A 5,751-nucleotide genomic window follows, 5' to 3' on the forward strand; every position below is an offset into this window, starting at 1 on the left:
GCCCGCCAGCCCCGCGTCCCCTCACGCTCGCGCTGCGACCCCGGCCCGTCCCACAGGCGCCGCCCCCTTCCCTTCACGCACGCGCCGCGGCCCCGGCCCGCCCCCCACACACGCCCACCCCGCGACCCTCACGCTCGCGCCGCGGCCCCGGCCCGTCCCTCACACACCGCCCCCGTCCCTTCACGCACGCGCCGCGGCCCCGACCCGCCCCCCACACACCGCCCCCATCCTTTCACGCACGCGCCGCGATCCCGGCCTGCCCCGCCCACGCCCGCGGCCCCTCACGCTTGCGCCGTGGCTTCAGCCCGTCCCACACACATTCCACCCCCCCCCAGTCCCTTCACGCACGCGCCGCGGCCCCGGCTTGGCCCACGCACGCTCCTTCCGCTCCCTCTCCCCCGTCCACGCACGCACGGGCCGCGGCCTCTCCGCCGGGGAGCGCAGCCGGGACGCGAGCCCAGAATCCCTCCGCGGGGCAGGCCTGGGCGGCGCGGGGCCTCCTGGGAAATGTAGTCCCCGCCCTTCGGATTTTTGGGGCCGCTGAGCGAGGGAATTGTGGTTGCTGCTTTCCTCCTTCGGCTTGGGGGCCTCCGGACGCCGCCGCCGGCCCGCCCGCCCAGCGCGCGCTCTCCTCTCCCTTCCCGCGGCGGACTGGTGGTTCCGACGCCGAGGTCCCCCAGGGACAGGTGAGCGTGTAGGAGCGCGCAGAGTTGAGGAGACGGGGCCCGTGAGAGGGGACGTGGGGAGTGGTCGCTCCGGTGCTCAGCGCCCACCCGAGCTCTGCGGGCAGCCAGGCGTGGCTTTGCGGCCGGCGGGGAGACGGGGGCTGGGAAGACGCGGAGCCGCGCCCGGAGCGTGGGGGGAGGGGGGGCCGGGAGCGGACCGAGGAGAAGCCGCCTCGGTGATGCTGCTGGCGGTGCGTGGTGGGCGTCCTGCACTGACCCGTACTCTGTGCGGGAGCTTTTCTTCGATCCGTCTTCGTCCCTTCGTTTATTAATGGGCTGCATCACCGTAAGGAGAGCTCTGTTCTCTAAGGCAAGCCCTAAATTAAAGGGACTTGAAATTATATGAACCTTATTTGGACCGTAAGTCAAAGGAATTGCTTGAAAAAAATCTAATGAGATAACAGAAAAGTTTGAACACTGCCTATATATTTGATATTAAGCAATTCCTGCTAATATTGTGGGTGTGACCATATCCTTGTTAAGATTTTTTAAGATTTTTATTCAGAGATAAATTTTGGGGCGCATGGCTGGCTCAGTCTATACAGCATGCAACTCTTGATGTCGGGGTGGAGTTCAAGCCCCACGTTGGGCGTAGAACTTACTTTAAAAAAAAAAAAGGAAAGAAAAAAATACTTATACAGAGGGGCGCCTGGGTGGCTCAGTCCTTAAGCATCTGCCTTCGGCTCAGGTCAGGATCCCAGGGTCTTGGGATCGAGCCCGCATCGGGCTCCCTGCTCCGCGGGAAGCCTGCTTCTCCCTCTCCCACTCCCCCTGCTTGTGTTCCTGCTCTCGCTATTTCTCCTTCTGTCAAATAAATAAATGAAATCTTAAAAAAAAATACTTATACAGAGATAAATTATGAAATTTTTACAAATGATAAGAGCATCCCCAGATCTGCTTCAAAATACAGTGGGTACAAGAGTGTTCATTAAATGTTACTATTACAGTAACGGTTTTTCTGCTTGGCAGTAATTCTTGCAAATGTTCTTCAAACCCTGTTTGAATGTGATACTATTTTATTACTTTAGTACACAGTCATATTCAAGTTGTTAATATTTTGCTTAGGGCTTTTTCAGAGTTCGGAATTAAAATTGCATTTTAATCTTCTTTCCTTGTACTATCTGGGGGGCCCGCATATGTGGAGCCACGTTGGGGTGGAAGCCGGTGGCCCCGGCAGTGAAGAGAATTTCCCCAGGTGGAACAAAGGAGGTAGACGTTTATTGAACCCACCGCAGGGGGTGGGGCGGCTGGACAGCAGAGGAGAAACCGGCGGCAGCAAGGCAGTGGGTGGGGCTGTTTTGTTAAAGGAGAAGGTGAGAAAGTACGGAGATGTATGGGCATTTTGCTTTTTTTGGTAACTGTCGGCTGTTTTAAGGTGGGTCGCCTGATGGGCAGGTGTGTGTTCAGCCGGGGGGTCACTGTGGGCCCTTTCCACATTCCATCGCTCCAGCCTCTTTGCCTAAAAGCGGCCTCTGTGCTATCTTCGCAGTACTGTCTTGTACCGTAAAAGAATTTCACAAGTCTCATGAATAATTTGGGAAGCATAGATTTTTCTTTCCTCCTATTTTGTAAAGTAGTTTTTCCATTGTAAGTTTTGGACTCAAAATCTCTAGGGGTAGATGTTTGACTTCTGATTTTTTTTTTTAATGGTTGTTGATGGATTTAAGTTTTATAGTTCTTACTGAGTCAATTTGGACACAAGGTTTTCTAGAAAATTATTCATCTGTGAATTTATAAGTTTGGTGGCATGAAGTTGTTCATTCTAATCTTCTATAGTGATTTTTTGGAGATTTAAAAAATCACGGCTTTTTAGTGATATTTTAAAATCATTGCTGTAATTGTAGCCGTTTTTTCTTTTTTGAGCTTAAGTCCAAGACAAGGTCATTGATCTCCTTGTTGATGGTGTGGTGCCCTCCAGCACAGTTATTGGCTGTGGTGAGCTTCCCTGTGATGAGCTGCTCAGGTGGTAGGTGCCAGTGTGAACTTCATCAATGACTGTGGATTCCAGGTCTGCAAACATTGCCCTGGGCACCAGCACCTGTCTCACTGCAGAAGGTGTTGAAGGAGTCATCTCCTCCCCCAGTGGTCTTGTCAGTTGGCATCTGACCATTGGGCTGGATGCCCTGTTCCAGGTAGTAGAGCTCCCAAGCAGGCATTGCCAACACCAGCCTGGATGGAAATGAATTTGCACATGGTTGCTGCTTTGTGGCTGCTGAGCAGATGGCAGAGAGGAGGAGGAGAGGTTGTTGCTTCTTGCAGTGCCACTCTTAGGCAGTCGATGGAAGAACTTGCCTTCCCTTGGAATTTTAAAAGTGGGCAAAGCCAAATAGAAATGAAGCAGTGTTACCATTGAGAAGTCCTATTCTACACCTGTTACTGTTCTTTTGTATGTAACCTATTTATCATCTCTTGGAACCTTTAGATTCATCAGTTTATTTTTGGTATTCAAAACTTTCATGTTGATAAGTTTAGTTCCAGTCTTTTAAGAAATTGCCTGTTTGGGGGCACTTAGGTGGCTCAGACAGTTAAGTGTTGCCTTGGGCTCAGGTCATGATCTCAGGGTCCTGGGATGGAGCCCCACATTGGGCTGCCTGCTTCTCCCTCTCACAATGCCCCTTCTCCCCCTTCCGCTCCTGCTCTCTCTCTCTCACTCAAATAAAATATTAAAAACAAACAAAAAAAGAAATATTGCCATTTTGATGGGTCCTTACAGATTTCACTTCTTTAAGGAATTTCTCCTGTATTTGATTCTCTCTTCTGTTTTTTCTTTCTGGAACTCTGAATAATCTGGTGTTGAACCTTTGAAATTGATCATGTAATTTTCTTACCTTTTTCTTTGCTTATCTCTTTTGGGAGTTCTGCTTTCTGGAAGAGTTCCTCAGCTTTATCTTTAAATCTTTTTACCTTTTTTTGTTTTTGTTATTATACTTTTAAATTTCCTAAGACCACTTATTTTGTGATTTTATATATATGTTAAAAAAAACAGCCATACATCCTTTTAATGTTTTATGAATGAAGTTATCTAATGATTTTTAGATTTATATTATGAAAATTTCAAAACAAAGTATAACAGACACCCTTGTATTTATCACTATTTTGAAGCAGATCTTTTACATGGTATATTGTAAATATTTCAAAATCTCTCTCCAATAACTCCTTTAAAAGTCATAAAAAATATATCATCACATCTACAGAATTAGCAGTACTTCTCTAATATCAAATGTATAGGCAGTGTTCAAAGTTTTCTGTTATTTCATAAGTGTGTGTGTGTGTTTTTGTTTTGTTTTTGACTCATGGTCTAAATAAGTCTCATGCAGTTTTAGGTCTCTTTTAATTTAAGGTGTGCCTTAGAGAAATTATATCCCATTCTTGTTTCAACTTGCATTTATCTTATGAGCATCTTTGAGGATGCTGCTGTCACTTTGAAATATGCCAGTGTTTTTCTCACTTTTTAGGATACTGTTGACTTCTAGGTTGAAACTGTTTTCCTTTAACACTTTGAAGATATTATTCTGTGGTCTTCTGGCTTCATCTTTGCAGCTAAAAAGTCTGTAGTCAGTATAATTGGTATTTCTTTATAGGTAATTTGCCTTTTCTCTCCAGTAACTTCAAAATTTTACTCATTATTCCTGATGCTCTACAGCTTACTTCCAATGTATCCGGTGGATTTCAGAAATTTCCTCAGTGTGGCATGTGGTACATACATACACTTGGAGGTGAAGGACTCATATCTTTCTTTCAGCTTGGGATAAGAACAACCATTATCACTAATATTGCTTGCTTTATATTCCCTCTGTCCTCCTCTTCTAGAATTCCTATTACATATCTACTTATGTCCTTGATCCAGATGGGAATGGGAATGTGTGAAGTAGAATTTGCTTTCCAAACAGATAGTCAGCTGTCTTGACACCATTTAATAACTATTCCATCCTTTCCCCGCAGTGATTCATAGTGCTGCCTTTATCATATATTAAATGTCTAGCTACACACCAATCTGTTTCTGAAGCTGTTTTATTTTTTATTATTGCCCCATTATCATGTTTAAATTACTAGAGATTTATTTTTTTTTAAAGATTTTTACTTATTTATTTGACAGAGAGAGAGCAAGCACAAGCAGGGGGAATGGCAGGGAGAGGGAGAAGCACGTTCTCCACTGAGCAGGGAGCCCAATGTGGGGCTTGATCCCAGGACCCTGGGATCACAACGTGAGCCAAAGGCAGATGCTTAACCAACTGAGCCACCCAGGCACCCAAGTTACTAGAGATTTATAATGCTTTTTTTTTTTTTATGATTTTATTTATCTATTTGACAGAGACAGCGAGAGAGAGAACAGAAGCAGGGTAAGTGGGAGAGAGAGGAGCAGGCTTCCCGCCAAGCAGGGAGCCCAATGCGGGGCTCGATCCCAGGACCCTGGGATCATGACCTGAGCCGAAGGCAGACGCTTAATGACTGAGCCACCTAGGCACCCCAATGCATTTTTAAATATAGTAGGGTAAAGCACTATTTTAATAATTGCCTTGTTATTTATGTATCTTCATTTTGCTATAAAACCTTAAAATCAAATTGTCATTTCAAAAAATCCCTATTGAATATATAGATTAATGAAAACCCAATGCAATTCTAGTTAGAGGAAAATTGAAATCTTTATAATACTGAATCTTCCCATCCATGATCATGATGAATCCCTCCATTTATTCAGATACTTTTTTATGTTTGTCCCTAAAGTGTTTAGTTTTTCTAATTAGTTCTGTAACTAGAAAAGAAATAAAACATGGAGAATTAAGGAACAAGTCCAGAGTACAATTCTTAGCTTAAAAAGCTTTAACCAGAAGACAAAGTAAGTTCCTTTTTGAATAGAAAGCATAACTTTCTAATTTTTTTTCCTTCTGAAAGAAGGGTATGGATGGTGGTGGTGGGGGGTTCCTTCACAAAACCTTAATTGCCATGGACTCATTCAGCTTATTGGATTAATATTTGTTAAGTGTCTGCCATGTGCTAGGAATATTCTAGGTACTTGGAATACAGC

The sequence above is a fragment of the Mirounga leonina genome, unplaced genomic scaffold, assembly GCF_011800145.1.
Source record: "Mirounga leonina isolate KUSES-001 unplaced genomic scaffold, KU_Mleo_1.0 Mir_171, whole genome shotgun sequence".
Lineage (NCBI taxonomy): Eukaryota > Metazoa > Chordata > Mammalia > Carnivora > Phocidae > Mirounga > Mirounga leonina.